General features: G+C 39.8%; 1 long non-coding RNA gene across 1 annotated transcript in view; it reads left to right on the top strand.

The window, feature by feature from the left end:
* LOC129653918 (uncharacterized) overlaps positions 1-17321 on the top strand; it is a 68757-nt gene that overhangs the window by 12420 nt on the left and 39016 nt on the right. The window lies entirely within an intron of this gene.

The following is a 17321-nucleotide window of genomic DNA, read 5'->3' as shown; positions in this document are numbered from 1 at the left end:
ATCATCAACCCATCACCATACTCTTTCACGATGAAACCAGATGCAGAGTCCTTGGCAGTGAAAGTTAACTAAAGTTAACTAGTGTAACCATCAAAGGTAACTAGTGTAATGAAATCCATTTATTAATACAATTCCATAATGACACCATAATTGTTGGTCACAGAAGGGAGATAATATCAAGCCCAACTGGGTTTCCTTGGTCCCTCAGTGGCAAAGAATCCACCTGCTAATGCAGGAGACACAGGTTCGATCCCTGATCCAGGAGGATCCCACATGCTTCGGAGCAATTAAGCCCGTGTGCCACGACTATTGAGCCTGTGCTCTAGAGATGGGAGTCACAACTATGGAAGCTGTCATATCCTAGAGCCCATGTCCCACAACAAGAAAAGTCACTGCAATGAGAATCCCGTACACCACACGTAGAGAAAAGCCCACATAGCAACAAGACCTCGCACAGTCAAAAATAAATTAAATTATTAAAAAGTTTTTAAAAGATACCCTTTGCACAAATTTCTCCAATGATACTTCTTTGATTCTTTTCAGAAATCTCTTCTTGCTTATCTCTTAATCAAATTAATCTTACTTCTTTCAAATGTTCACATATTGGTTTTCCTCATTCCCATTCTTTTGCTTATGGCCTTCGTTTTGTCTGGTTAAAAAGATTCCCCAGTAATCTGTGTCCATTTAGAATCAGGTTAAATCTCATCTCTTTCCACAACTCTTACCCTTATAATGTTTTTAAGCATCTTTTCTAAGCACTGATTAACAGAATAAAAATAATATAATAAATAATATTAACTTTGTTTAGGTAGGGGTCACTTTTTAATCATTCACCCATGATATATTTTAGATAGATATCTTAGCTCCCTATTTAAGCTCCTCAACACAAAATTATATATCCACTGCTAGTTACACCATATATACAATGATAACTGATCCATAATTCAGTTCAGTTCAGTCGCTCAGTCGTGTCCGACTCTTTGCGACCCCATGAATCGCAGCACGCCAGGCCTCCCTGTCCATCACCAACTCCCGGAGTTGAAATTTGACTAAATAAATGAATTTTTTTTAAAAAAGAAAGAAAGTCTACAGGCCTGAAAGCTATGTGCAAAAAATAGGGATGTTTAAAATCGCTTCAGATTTTTTGAGCAGGCCAAAATCAGAATAGCTGTTTGTCCAGTTTTACTTAAGGGAAAACACGTTTTCAAGCAAATGCAGTAGAAACGACTGTAACTATTTCACACAGGGCTGCCTCCAGCCAATTTTCTTAACTAAGAGGAAAAGTTCACAGAAATCTGTAAACAAAATGTCTACCAGAGGTGACAAGAAAACATTAACTCACATCCCCTCCGGTGAGTGTAATCTCTTAGGCCAGCTGGCATTTTACAAAGGTTTACCTGGTGTCAAGCCTGCTGGTAACTCTGTTATTCTGATTTAGAAATAAAGGATTGACTCAGAGGTGTCTATGAAATCATTCTGCAGGATGGTAAATCCCAACTTTAACAGTGGAATAAGCAATGAACCATCAGCTCCGGCTGCTGTTGGGAGCTGTGCTTAAATAAATCTTCAGGTTGTCCGTGCGGCCCAGGGAGCAGGGAGCAAACTTGCTCTCCGCATGACGCTGCCGCCCGCGGAGGTTACCCCCATCCGGGGTCTGTGGGAATGAATGATCCTTAAGTCCGCAAAGTGGTTTTTGAAATCTGAATAAGAGCTCGGCTATCATCTACAAAATTGTGGCTCGATGAATAGAAATTATGAAGAGATCCCGTTTTCCACTTTGTTTTATTGGCAAGCATCCTTAGTGAAACTGACTCTTTCCATAATAAGCTGTCATCGGCAGCAATTGTTTTGGAATATGGTCTCCGTGTTTGATTGCAGGGTCTGCCGGCTTCAGACGGCAGGAATGCAATGCTTAAGCTTCTTCACTTATTGCCTGCTGGTGTACAAATATAGGATTTGGCAATTTCGCCTGAAGCCTTAGTCTTTTCTGCTACATACACCCACTCTGGGAGGTTCTGAAGATCCAACTTTCCCCAGGCTCCGAGGCAAGAGGAGGCGCATCAAGCTGAAATCAGAGCAGGGGTGTGGGTCGGCCTCCTGCATAATCAACCCACAAAATACAGTCTGATGGACCACTTGCTATAGGTGAATGCTAGACTCCCCACCACAGAAATAAAAATTAAATAAATAACAGCCAAATCCTCATAAAAGCTGAAAAGAAGCAGTTGGTAGTCCAAAGACCATTTTAATAATAGGAATAAAAATAAAACCAAAGCTGGGTGCAAAAAGGTTGTATCTGTTTGGGAGAAAAAAGAAAAAAAAAGAATTCACATAAGGAAAAGAATCAAAGCCACTTGATATCATGCCTCCCTGTAGCAAAGGAAGGCTGGAGAAAGGAGGAAATTTCAGAATCTGAAATCTTCGGACACCCCCCAGATAACCGTGCACAATGTATTTTTAAAATCCCTGTGTTAACAGACTCTGTGAGGGTAGGTATCCAGTTATTTCAATGTCCTCTGGCAGTAGAAGAATCTCTATATAACAAAAATGTTGATGGAACAGACTTCTTTGTATGGGGGCATCTATACTGACCCTGCTCAGCAGCTGAGTCCTCAATAAACTTTGTTAACAAAAACAGTTTTGCTTTGGGGACTTCCCTGGTGGTCCAGTGGCTAAGACTCTATGTTCCCAGTGCTGGGAACTGGGGTTCGATCCCTGGTCAGAGAAGTAATGCCCACAGCCTACAACTAAAGAACTTAAAGATTTTGCATGCTGTAAGGAAGATTGAATATCCCACATGCTGCAAAACTGGTGCAACTAAATAAATTAAAAAAAAAAAAAAGCTTTGTTTTGCTATTAACTGCATTCCCAGGCCCTTTATTATTTAGCAACCTGTCTATTTGGTGAGGCTGGGATTCCTTTATGCAATTTTGATTAACTATGACAGGATTCGAATGCATATGTGATGTAAACAATGATTGATAAAATTTTGTATGTTTATATATCTGTGTGGGCAACATTTGGGGTTACATGCATCAGCGCAAAACCTGCCAGTAGTTGGAAATTTTCAGAGAAATCACATAATTTTGTTTTCTTTCTGCCCTCACCAGATGTTCAGTCTTATAAGAGAAAGGTTTTGAAATGCAGCATGATATACTAGAAAAAGCAGTCTTTTATGGTCAGAGACCTTGGCCTAAGCATATACTGGGCTGTCTTGGGAAGCCTGACTCTTTTGAAACTTCAATTTTCTTTTTTTCTGGTACCACTTTCATGGTGGATTGTAAGGAAGATCAAATTAAATAACTTCATATAAAAATGAAGTGCTATGTAACTGTAGGGCTTCCCTGGTGGCTCAGAGGGTAAAGAGTCTGCCTGCAATGCAGGAGACCCGGGTTCAGTCCCTGGGTTGGGAATATCCCCTGGAGAATGGAATGGCAACCCATTCCAGTATTCTTGTCTGGAGAATTCCATGGACAGAGGAGCCTGGTGAGCTACAGTCTATGGGGTGGCAAAGATCTGGACATGACTGAGCAATTAACACTTTCACTTTCATGTAACTGGTACAGAAGAGTTTATGCCCGGTACCCTCGAATTTTATAAAAGCTATAGATGTTCAAAAATTAAAGGTATTCTGCTTTTTGTTGTTGTCATTCAGTCACTAAGTGGTGTCCGACTCTTTGCAACTGCATGGACTACAGCATACCAAGCTCCTCTGTCCTCACTATCTCCCAGTTTGCTCAAACTCATGTCCATTGAGTTGGTGATGCTATCTAATCATCTCATCCTCTGCCTCCCCCTTCTCCTTTTGCCTTCAATATTTCCCAGCATCAATGTTTTTTCCAGTGAAAAAACATGAGGTGGCCAAAGCATTGAAGCTTCAGCTTCAGCTTCAGCATCAGTCCTTCCAATGAAGATTCAGGGTTGATTTCTTTTAGGATTGACTGGTTTGATCTCCTTGCAGTCCAAGGGACTCTCAAGAGTCTTCTCCAGCACCACAGTTCGAAAACATCAATTCTTTGTCACTCAGTCTTCTATGTAGTCACTAGGGTTGGACCATAAAAAAAGGTGTTTGATACTTGCTTACCAGGGAGATGAAAGCAAGTTAGTTTTTCTGATAAACCTGAAAGAAAATTAAGACTTTCACACACAGAGATGGAAGTAGATATTACAGGTGGAGGGAACAGAATGTAAATAGAGATGTAAAAATATGTGTACGACTTGTTTAAAATCCAGAAAGTAGTCTCACTTGTAGAAAGCATAGGATATACAGTACTAAGAAGACTGTTGTTTGGGGTGTTTATATTTTAAATGGCAAAATTTCCCATTCTTTCATTTCAAATGTTAGTTACAGCAATACCAACAACTCATATACCATATGTCACATCCACGAGAGTAAATATTTACAGCTCAATCTGTATTTTGGCTTTTTTGCACAACAGTCCCCTCTGTAAATCATGTTAACATCAACCATAAAAAATTCAGAATAGTTTCCCAATTTCCTTTGCTGTTCTTTGCTATAATGGCTGATTTTTTATGTTAATGTTTCTATTGTTTTAATATTCTTGCTTTTCTCATTCATATTCTAAGAGATTATTGTTAGTGCCAACTCATTTGATTTATCACTTAGAGAAAGCACTTGTTCAAAAAGTCAGCACTGGTTATTAAATGATGATTGCCTGCAATGAATTCCTTCTCAACATCTGCAAAAACAATCTCGCTTTTTCTTCTTCCACTTAACTCTAAATGAGAGATCTTAAATATACGTAAATAGGCTGCGTATCGGCTTACAAAATATTTTCTTAAAATCTAAGATGTTAAATTGGAGAAGGCAATGGTAACCCACTCCAGTACTCTTGCCTGGAGAATCCTATGGATGCAGGAGCCTGGAAGGCTGCAGTCCGTGGGGTCGCTAAGAGTCGGACGTAACTGAGTGACTTCCCTTTCACTTTTCACTTTCATGCATTGGAGAAGGAAATGGCAACCCACTCCAGTGTTTTTGCCTGGAGAATCCCAGGGACAGGGGAGCCTGGTGGGCTGCTGTCTATGGGGTCCCACAGAGTCGGACATGACTGAAGCGATTTAGGATGTTAAAGACAAAGTTTCTGATGCTTATTTTTCTGGTTAATGTAAAATACACACATGTGTACCAAGATAACGTTGAAGTATGATACATATAATCTTTCCCTGAAACGCTAGTTAATACTGTACAATTAAAATATTTCTCTTCTTTTTCAAATTATTCTTATTTTATATCTATAGAGAACTTCCTAATTTATCCAGTGCTATTAATGTCAGAGAATATTTACTTCTTCTTGAACACTGAATCATTAAAATAAAAGCAGAAAAGTGTGAAGTTGCTATGTTATTTTGTTTTCTTTTTTTGGGCTCTTGGCATGTGAGATCTTTGTTCCCTGACCAAGGATGGAACCCGTGACCCTTGGAAGGGAAGTCTTAACCACTGGACCAGCAGAGAAGTTCCTAAAGTTGCTATTTTAAAATAAACCTTTAAGTTTGTTAAACTCTTCTCCAAATGGAAATGCTTACGTTAGCAATAGTTTATGATGGGAATTCCCTGGCAGTTCAGTGGTTAGGACTCGTTGCTTTCACTGCCATGGGCCAGGGTACAATCCCTCGTGGGGGAACTAAGATCCTGTAAGCAACAATGGTGCGGCTGGAAAAAAAAGAAAAAGCAATACCATGTGACAATTTCAGCTGTATTTTTAACATGCTTATTACATTCAGGGTTAATCCCTACAGGCTGGCTACGATTTCATAACATTGAAATTATGGTAAATAGGATAGCCCTAAATTAAAATGACACCTCAAAATAAAATGTGGACTAAACAAAAAATAATTATTTTTTGTGTCTTTAGAAATGATATTCTATGGGCAGCAAATAATTCAAAATGTTACTTTCATTGTTTTTGCCACCCTAGGATAATATCTGTTATTTTCTTGGATGCCAACAAAACATTGATTCATTCACTCAATAAACATTTTTGAGACTAGATTCATATTAAATTAATTTACTAAGAGTTGCAAGGGGAGAGAATTGAGGTAATGGAAGGGAGAGAAAATTCAAGAAATAAGAGAAAGAAAATTTACCTGTGCTGAAAAACAATAAATAAACAATATAAATCTTCACATAGAAAGAATTCAATGAGTGCCAAGCAAGACAAGTATAAAAAAACTCTTTTTGAAGGGGTGAGAGAGGTATACGTGTGGAACATACTATCTACAAAGGAACATAAATCAAACAGACACCAGACTTTTCATAACAGCTAATGAGTGCTAGAAAACACTAGGGCAGTGCTTCCAAAGTTATTAGAGAAAAAGTTTTGAACCAAGAGTTCTGCCAGCCAGTAAAACCCTCAGTGAAAAGTAAAAGCAAAATAAAGACATTTTTAAACATGCCAGAGTTCACAAAGCACACGACCTGTGAACCCTAGAGGAACAAATCTCTGTTGAATTCTAAAGGAAAAAAAATTACTTGAGTAAGTTGTCTAGAAGACTGAAAAAGAAACTCTGAAAGGCTACATCGTGGCATATGAAAACAGGGAAGGAAGGTTGGGGTCACAAAGATTAAAATAGAATCTACACTGAAAGTTGCCCCTTAGTGAAGTTTAAATGAGGTCGGAGTGCACGATTTTATCTCTTCTGAACAGCTCCATCTCTATCAGTTGGTTCTAAAATTGAAAACATTCGCATAACCATAGACTGAAAACCAAATAGGCTCTATTTCTGTCTCAGTTTTAATATAGGAGCCCAAGTGCAAAGTTGGAGACAAAGGAGAATGAGGGTATTCTTACACAATCAATTTACCTAATGGGTAACTAAGCTACTCAGACTATCTCTCACTTATGAATCAGAGAATTTATGTTCTCCCTGCTGATATACATACTGAATAAGGCAATGTTTACCTAACATCTCTGTGTACATATGGACACTTGAGAAAAGAAACACGCCAGGAGGTTATCACTAATACTTTGGAATATTGTATTTTGTCAGAGAAGCTGTTCCTGCTGAACAGAAGGATGACTTCAGGATAACCAAAAAATGAGTAAGCATGGTGGAATATGATAAACATCTAATATCAGAATAACACACACAAGAGAGATGAATATACTGAGAATCTGAAAGAAGGAGAATTTTTCTCTAAGGGAGAGATAAGAGGGAAGGAAGTGAAAGAGAATGAGCAGAACTTACTTCAAAATATTTTCTGCTGGTGGTCCTAACATGGAGCAGAATAAGCATAGTCTACAACGAGGCACCCTAGTTTTAAGTCCTTACCCTGCCATTTTCCACTTAAAGGTCATGAAGGAGTATCTCTGGGCTTCCCAGGTGGCGCAGTGGTAAAGAATCTACCTGCCTATGCAGGAGACTCAGGCTTGATCCCTGGGTGGGAAAGAGCCCCTGGAGTAGGACTACTCCTGTATTCTTGCCTGGAGAACCCCATAGACAGAGAAGCCTGGCAGGCTACAGTCCATGAATTTGCAAAGACAGACATGACTGAGCTCACACAGAGGGAATATCTCCACCTCTTTTAGCCTAATTTAGACCTGCCCTAACTACCAACACAGTGCAAACAAGAAACAGAAAGGGTTAACTCAAAGCAGGGGATGCCAGTGTTTAGAAGATAGAAGCCTCTTAAACAGAGTTCTAAGATCAAGATGGCCTCTCTGGTAGCTGTGGAACCACAAATCCAAACAGGGAGGTATCATTATTCATCCATCAGATTAATGGAAATGGAAAGATCTAGTCATGCCCAGTGCTAGCAAGTATGTGGGGAAACAAGCTTCCTCATACATGGAAGGTGAATGGCTGCAACATTTTTGGAAGGCAATATGGCAGTATCTTCTAAGATTTAAAACAGGCATTTCCATCCACTCAGGAAGTCTCACATCAGGGATATAAAAGCTAGGGTACATGTTAACGTAAGTACAAAGCTGTATTGCAAAATTGTTTGTAAAAGTATTAACTGGTAGTAACCTCAAAATCCATCAGTTGAATAAATTACTCAGATATATCATTTAGTACTAAGTATCTCTTGAAAGTCTTATAAGGATATACACGTTTGGGTTTAGAAAGTTGTGCATAACGTACCATATTGAGTTAGTGAAGAATGCCTTTATATATTTAAATATATTTGAATGAACTTGGGGAGAAATGTGAAATGAAGCTAGTAACCCCCAACATCTCAAGTGGATACAGCAAGAGTGAGGGTGAGACACTACTGGTTTGTTCATTCTTTCATAAAAGACACTGACTTTATAACCTAAACAGCACCAGTTAAGTTGCTTCAGTCGTGTCTGGCTCTTTGAGACCCTATGGACCATAGCCCACCAGGTTCCTTTGTCCATGGGATTCTCCAGACAAGGACAGTGAAGTTGGTTGCCATGCCCTTCTCCAGGGACTCTTCCCAATCCAGGGATTAAATCCAGTGTCTCTTGTATCTCCTTCATCGAAGGCAGGTTCTTTACCACTAGTGCCTCCTGGGAAGACTTATAACCTAAAACACATACTTGAAAAAGAAAAGAAAATCCAATATAGTTTTTAAATTACAATTAATTTGATGTTTTTAAGGAAAAAACTTGGAGGATTGAAACGGGATTAAAAAAAAACACTCTCCTAACATAATTATCCAAAATGATCTTTAGTATATATAGCTGGAGTTCTTTTTAAAATATTTATATATCATACAATCAATAAGAAAAATAACAGCAATTTTAGGCTTCTGCTTTGTGATGTTTCATGTTATATTGTTTTCTGCCCATCACAAATATATAATACTAAATTTAAAAAGAATAGCAACTCCATCATTTAAATGTGAATCTCTACTGTTGACAGCGCTTTAATAGCATGTTCCACCTAATAGAAAAGGTACCACATTGTCATGAAGAAAAATTTCAGAAATACAGAAAAGCACAAAGAAGAGCACAAAAGTGTCCTGCATCTTACTTTCTATATCCTTTTTTATTTTATGTATAATGTAGTATGTATCCTACTGGGCTTCCCAGGTGGCTCAGTGAGAATCCACCTGCCAAGCAGATGTGGGTTCAGTCCCTGGGGCAGGAAGATCCCTTGGAGAAGAAAATGGCAACCCACTCCAGTATTCTTGCCTGGGAAATCCCACGGACAGAGGAGCCTGGCCGACTACAGTCCATGGGGTCACAAAAGAGTCAGACTTAGTGACTAAACAACAACAACAAACTACAGTGTGTCCTTCTAGGCGCCCAACTATCCACATCTGTGCATGTATGCCTGCTAGTGGTCAGTCATGTCCAACTCTTGGCAACCCCATGGGCTGTAGCCCATCAGGCTCCTTTGTCCATGGGATTCTCCAGGCAAGAATACTGACGTGAGTAGTCATTCCCTCCTCCAGGGACTCTTCCCCACCCAGGGATCGAATCCAGGTCTCCTGCATCCAGGCAGATTCCTTACAGTCTGAGCCACCTGGGAAGCCCATCTATATTTCTATCCATATCATCTATATCTACAGCTATACATCTAATGAATAGTTTATAATTTTTTTAAGTCATCATAACTTCACATATAGCTTTGTAAGCTGCATTTTTCACTTGAGAATATCAGGAACATCCTTCCATATCTCCTAAAATGCCATTTTTAGAGGCCACAGAGCATTCCTCTGTGTAGATGTACAATAATATATTCAACTAGTCATCTAGGACTGAATATTTGGGCTAATTTTTTCAGAAAATAAAATATGTACAACATTTCTACCTGAATGTTTATGAATGCTTTCTAACATAGCTTTCATTACTACCTTTTTTGGCAAAGACAACAAAATAAATGTTCTTAGTCAATTAAAGATTATTTGGTAAGGTTGCCTCAAACTTAAAACGATGTCGGCATCTCTTGAGTGTTATACATGGTGGAACAAATGGATGTCATGGCAGGTGGAGCCGAGGCCTCCAGGGATGCTGAAGGGCAAAGCCTTTGGAAGCTTACCAAGACCTACACCACCCTATCATGACCCGGAGCAAGGATGCTAGATGACCCCATAGGCAGTTCTTCATTTTGCAGTGGACTTGAGTGAAATGATGATAATTATTGATCCAAGTAACTATAATAGCCTTCCCTAATTCCTTGGGGACTGTTGTGCAAGTGTCTTTAGGGACTCTTAAATACTGCTTATTAACGACTTGACAGTCCTAACAGCCCTGAAAGAGCCATTAAAGATTATGGCATAAATCCTGTAGGGGTCTCACTTTTTAGACCCAAAGTATTGGAGACAGCCACACAGGTACTATGGCACGTCCTCAAAGCACCAAGTGATGCTCTGATTTCTGAACAATAATATAGCCATAGTAGGCAGAGCAAATTGGCAATTTTCTCTGAAAATTTTCTCTGAAATTCATTGCTTCTCCTACTTTTCTCACTTTAATATAATGCATTTCATTCCAGTTCTTAGACATTAAAATTATGTGTATAATTCTTTTGTAACTGTCTAATTTTTTCTGATCCATTTTGATAGATTTTAGAACTATAATAAACATTTGTGTATACTTAATAGTCTTTACAATGGCTAAAATAAGGTCCAGTAAATATATTTCTAGAACGTCTACATTGCTAAATATTCCATTACTGATTATCGGTGGATCAACAATTTGACTCCTCAGAGAGAACTTTTAATGCTTACTGCTAGCTTGGGGGCTTTGTGGGTTATATGGTATATTTTCACTGACACATTTTCAACTACCCCAAATAACTCCCTCCCCAAATAACATTCACTAGCAGGAACCAGAGCAGACGTTCAATTCAATCTCTCTCAGTGCCCAGTGCTTTTTTTTTTTTTTTTTTTTTCATAACCAAGTGTCTTCAGAGACACTTATGGAGGCTAAATTACAATGTTTTGCCAGCATACATCTCATTTTGAGTTCTCTCCTTTGTTTTACAAACCTAATCTGGAGGACTGAACTTCCCGGGCCTGTGATATGTTGCCCAAGGAGCCCACAAGTGTTTAAATTGCATCTTTTCAATGCGTTCTGGCACTGCCGCCTGAAGCCAATACTTGCTTTTTAACTGGCAACCTGCCTCCCACGACTGGAGGAAGCAGATTGCCTCTTTGCTGAATACTTAGACAAGGTACTGATATAACAACAGTGGACAAGCAGCTGGGAGCGGGGCTGTCAGCCTGTCACACACTGACAAATCTGTTGTTCATATTCAGGCAGGATGTGTGTGTTCCGCCGCCATCAGTATCATCCATCTCGCGCGGGCGGTGCGAGGGGGCCGCTCCCCCGCGCGCCCGTGGACCGCACGCTGTCATTACATCCTTCTGAAGAGGCGCGGCTAAGCAACTCATTTGCTTCTTTATGACGGGGCCTGGCAAAGGAGACAAGGAAGAAAGCCTGCTCAATTGTTGCTCCTCTTTCTTCCTTCAACACACCAAGACAGCCTGTATTGCCATTTCATGTCACATACAGAAAATCAGAACTCTAAATGGCTCCAAACTGCTTTTCTGGAAATCCGCAAGGCGGATGGAAGGACAAATATGAGCAATATGAGAGTGGTGTTGTTTGGGGGGAGAAAAATCATTTGAACACCGTGTAGGCGTGAGGCTTTGTTTTTGTTTTGGCAGGGGAAGGAGTCTTTCCTCTTGCAGGCAGAGCTGACTTTCAGAACACTCTGACAAATTTCCCCTAGAGTCATTGAATTTGTAGCACCTAGACTGCCACTCTCTCTGCAGATTTATTTCAGGCTGAATGTGGGGCCCACCTGAGACTAAATTTCTAATTCCCGGGCCAAACCGTATCTAAATTTTATGGGCCCTTGTAAATCAATGAAATATACTTTCTTTCTTAAATGTAGGCATTTGGAGGAATTTAAAGTTGATTGAGACTGTATCCCAAAATACTTGATATGATGCATTTACCGTTTGTTGGTCCTCACTTGGAAAATTTAAAAACAAAATTCAGGCTATGTATTATTGATCTGCATCAGTTAAACTGTGTATACACATATCCTGTTGTTTTTTTCCTTTTTTACTGCAGCTCACTCTATTGCACTGGAAAAAAAAGAGACTCCAGTCATCAGAATGAAGATTGCAGGGTAGTGTTTAGTGGACTGTTTGGTATTTTTTATTTTCAAATTTGATTATTGATTTTACTTCTGTTCCCACAGTCAGCTAAGAACTCTTTCTCCTCATAAGATACTTGTGTAATATTTCATGTAGTCTGTTCCATAAGATCCACAAATGTGCATGGTAATCTGAATAAGCAAAATGACGTTGTAAAAAGTAGATAAATAATGCTAAAATGCCATATGACACTCTAGCATTAAGAAATTTCATATTCCCCAAGCTATCGATAACATTGTTGCAGTTTGTAATTCAATTAAACAAAATGTTTTAGGCTAAAGATACTTTTGTTAGTAAAAAGTAGGTAAAACTATAGTAATCATTTAGTGTTTAATGGCACCCCACTCCAGTACTCTTGCCTGGAAAATCCCATGGATGGAGGAGCCTGGTAGGCTACAGTCTATGGGGTCACTAAGAGTCGGACACAACTGAGCGACTTCACTTTCACTTTTCACTTTCATGCATTGGAGAAGGCAATGGCAACCCACTCCAGTGTTCTTGCCTGGAGAATCCCAGGGACCGTGGAGCCTGACAGGCTGCCGTCTATGGGGTCGCACAGAGTCAGACACGACTGAAGCAACTTAGCAACAGCAGCAGCAACTATATATTAGATTGCGTTTTTGGTTTTATTTTTTTGCTGCATTGATATTTGTCAGAAGAAAAAAATCTATTAATTATGTATTTGGTTAAGTCATAGTATGAAATAGAATATCTCCTGCCATATCAATAAACCAAAATATAACAGCCATCAGCGATTTGGGGCCTCCAAACGTGAATGAAGGCTCCCAAAAGGGAAAACAATACCTGCAATCCAGCAGATGCTGCCACCCCTCCATGGTGATTGCTAAGGAGCTGGGGGATGTGAGAAATCAAAACAACAAGATGCTGGCCCCAGACAGCTGAGATGCTTAAGGAAGGAGTGACTTCAATAATCCCAGACTCTTGTATCTTCCCATACATAGAAGAATGCTAAATTCTTTAACTTGATAGATGGTTTTCTTACTTAACAATAGTCTTTGATGTTCAGACTGCAGGCCCCCTTGGTTGCAAACATATATACCTTGACTTCTTCTCCCACTTCTGTGGTGCAGTCTCTCAGGGCCACCTGAGATGCTGTCTCTTGGGCCTGAAGTCCTGAGATTTTCTCACAGAATAAAACACTCTCTACTTTCAGGTTATAAACTAACATTTTTAGTCGACAGTAGGTAAAGGAAGACAGCTAACAGTCTAAATGAAAAATTCCCCAAAGAAAAGTTTTCATCTTTTGTTCACTATCTTCATTGCGTATTACACTGATATAAATATTGTTGTAAAAACAGATAAAATTAAGTAGTTATGAAAAGTGAAAGTGAAGTCGCTCAGTCATGCCCGACTCTTTGCGACCCCATGGATAATAGCCTGCACCAAGCTCCTCTGTCCATGGGATTTTCAAGGCAAGAGTACTGGAGTGGGTTGCCATTTCCTTCTCCAGGGAACCTTCGACTACCAATTTTCCTAAAATTCTTTAAATGACTTTCAAGGACTGTCAAGGTAGCAATATCCAATATTGTTGCTATAAAACTTATTTAGCCATAGTGAATTAAAATTAATTGTACGTACCCATTATGCAAAATATATATATATATATATATATATATATATATATAATTGTTTGAGCTTCCCTTGTGGCTCAGATGGTAAAGAATCTGCCTGAATTTCAGGGGACTTAGGTTCAATTCCTGGGTTGGGAAGATCCTCTGGAGAAGGGAATGGCTACCCAGTCAAGTGAATGGAGAATTTTGTGGAAAGAGGAGCCTGGTGGGTTATAGTCCATGTGGCTGAAAAGAGTCAGATACGACTGAGCAACTAACACTTCAATGTAATGGTCTGTGATTTAGGAAATGCAGCCTCTGGGTCTGTTTCTAGAGTAGCACAATGTGAATGTTATTTAAAAATTTTTTTAATTTTGTATTGGGGTATAGCCAATTAACAACACAGTGACAGTTCCAGGTGAATAGGGAAGGGACTCAGCCATACATATACATGTAACCATTCTCCCCCAAACTCCCCTCCCATTCAGGCTGCCACCTAACATTGAGCAGAGTTCTCTGTGCTGTACAGTAGGTCTTTGTTAGTTATTTATTTTAAATATAGTAGTATGGAATGTATTTTTAGCTGGGGGGAATATCTTTGATTCCTGGAAATATTATTATCCCCTCTATTTACCTTGGTTTAAGGTATAACCTGGCTTTAAGCAAATATTTTACTCTATCACAATATGTTTCTCACATTTTTATGGATCTGAATGAGAAGAAAAGTGAAAATACTCTATGTTTAAGTCAGTAGTGGAGAAAAAATGTGAAAGATTGATTCATACTTTGGAAACAAATTTGTCCTAATAAAAAATAAACCATAAATTTTCAAGAGGGCCAAATGACTCATGTCAACTTTAATAATACTCATGTTAACTCTTCTATGTTAATGCTTACTAGGTTATGACCAACCTAGATAGCATATTGAAAAGCAGAAACATACTTGCCAACAAAGGTCCATCTAGTCAAGGCTATGGTTTTTCCAGTGGTCATGTATGGATGTGAGAGTTGGACTGTGAAGAAAGCTGAGCACCGAAGAATTGATGCTTTTGAACTGTGGTGTTGGAGAAGACTCTTGAAAGTCCCTTGGACTGCAAGGAGATCCAACCAGTCCATTGTAAAGGAGATCAGTCCTGGGTGTTCTTTGGAAGGACTGATGCTAAAGCTGAAACTCCAATACTTCGGCCACCTCGTGCAAAGAGTTGACTCATTGGAAAAGACTCTGATGCTGGGAGGGATTGGGGGCAGGAGGAGAAGGGGACGACAGAGGGTGAGATGGCTGGATGGCATCGCCGACTCGATGGACGTGAGTCTGAGTGAACTCCGGGAGTTGGTGATGGACAGGGAGGCCTGGCGTGCTGCGATTCATGGGGTTGCAAAGAGTCGGACACGACTGAGCGACTAAACTGAACTCAACTAACTCTTCTATGTACTCTCACATTTTAAGATTGTGTTTATTTTTTAATACAATAATGGCCTAAATTCTCTATCCTTATAAAATTTCTGAGTGCTCTTTATTCTGCTCTGAGACTCAAGTGATTTTTGACTGACAGAAAGATTACCTAATAAACCTTCACTATAAACTAATTAATCACTTTGAATACAACACTAAATTGGCAGGCATAAAAAAGCAAATGAGATGGGTGTTGAAGACCATTTTTCAAATGACCTTAGTTAAAAGCCAAGTACAGACTTAATTCTTCTTTTCCAGTGCCTTCTTCATGTCACAGGAACAGGTTCAAGTGAACCCTTGCACCCTCTTCCTGCCATGCCTGCCTTCCTCTTCTTCACAAATATTTAGCTTCTGTGAATGAAATGGTCCCAAGAATCAACAAGTATTTGCCCTGCTCTGGAATAAGAATACAACAGTGTTGCCACTTGCAGTATGGAACATCAGTTCCCACACCTGCCCCCAGCTTCTACAGCACTTTGTCCATATTATCAATACTATAAGAGTATGGTGATTTTTTTTCTAGGTGTGTGGGTTCCTTGCAGGAACATTTTTTATTCATTTCTGTAGCTTCTGCATGTGGCTTAACATTGGGGTATTTAATACCTGTGTAATAAATGCATGCCTTCTAGAACAAAGATTGAGGGTTTACAGTCATCCTTTTTACCTGAAATAACCATTTCAGGTTGAAAGGTGTACTATCAATTTTGGCTGGAAAGGCAATATTCCTTAATAGAATCAAGATCCCTTGCCCACTGTTTTTTGGTTTTTGTTTTTTTTTTAAAAAGAAAGAATATGCCTTGGTCAGCACTGACCATGAAGTCTCTTCTCTGTTATGCACATGATTTAGCCCTATGACTGAAGTTTGAGAGAGTTCATTGCACAGGAGTCCTGTCAATCTCATCTGTATTCTGATTGGGTGGTGCAGAATCCTCTCCGGCTTTTCCCCTTGCTATATACATGCACCACTACAAATGTATCCCATCGCTTTGGTCCCATCAGTCTCTGGGATTAACAATTTTGTTAAAGGGACAAAGATGTTTCCATATACAGCAGAGGTTTCTTAAATCCATTCACGGTACCTATTTGGCCAAGTGCCTGGTGCTCTCTCTTGCTCTTTATCTTAAAAGTATCAGACACAGTCTTCCCATAATCTACGTTATTTGCCATCATCCTCCACTTCTAGCTCACTCCAATACACAAGAATCCTTTCATTTTTTGTGCCATAGGTGTTCTATGATCAAAATACCAAAGGTAGTGGTATAAGGCCCTCAGGCTTCCCTAGTGGCTCAGTGGTTAAAAAAACAAACAAACAAACAAAAAACTGTCTACCAATGCAGGAGACATAGTCTTGATCCATGGTCAGGAAGATCCCCTGGAGAAGGAAATGGCAACCCACTCCAGTATTCTCGCCTGGGAAATCCTATGGACAGAGGAGTCTGACAGGCTACAGTCCATGGGATCACAAGAGTCAGGCAGGATTTTTTGACTAAACAATAACAACAGTAATAAGAACTTTAGGAACCTGAAAACATTTATCAATTCTGTTTCCACTTGCAACAAGTAGCCTCTCAAGGATTATATGAGATTCATCTTCTAACCTCAGGCCTAAAAATCAATGAGGACAAAAAATAAACACAGAATAAGCTTCTCTCGTAGCTCAAATGATGAAGAATCTGCCTGCAATGCAGGAGACCCTGCACTGTAGGGTGGAGAAGATCCCCTGGAGGAGGACATGTTTACCCAACTCCAGTATTCTTGCCTGGAGAATTCCATGGACTGAAGAGCCTGGCTGGCTATAGTCCTTGGGGTTGCAAAGAATCGAACACAACTGAGCAACTAAGAACTTTCTTTCAAGCTAAAGAAACATAGCCGTGGTCATTAAATACATTGAAAGGGCTCTATCCTGGGCTGGCCCCTCTCTGCCTCCCAGGGCTGCCCTGGCCGGTTTTGGTCTGCCATCCTGGTTCAAGGCTGGTTACCTGTGCTGGAGGAATTGGTCTAGGCATCTATCGGTTGAGCTCCAAACACAGATATCACTCCTAGCAGACAAGCTGTGGCTTCCTGGGATGCTAGTGAGCCCCACTTCTTTTTTTGAGTCTCTGATCCCCCTGCCCCCCTTCTCTGCCTCCGGTCTCTCTTTCTGCTTCCGCCCCCACCCCAGCCCTGCTCCTCTCTCTGCTTCTCTTCAAGCCTACTC

This window comes from Bubalus kerabau, chromosome 5, assembly GCF_029407905.1.
Source record: "Bubalus kerabau isolate K-KA32 ecotype Philippines breed swamp buffalo chromosome 5, PCC_UOA_SB_1v2, whole genome shotgun sequence".
Taxonomy (NCBI): Eukaryota; Metazoa; Chordata; class Mammalia; order Artiodactyla; family Bovidae; genus Bubalus; species Bubalus kerabau.
The sequence above is the reverse complement of the archived record's forward strand: the minus strand, read 5'-3'. Positions and strand labels throughout refer to the sequence as shown.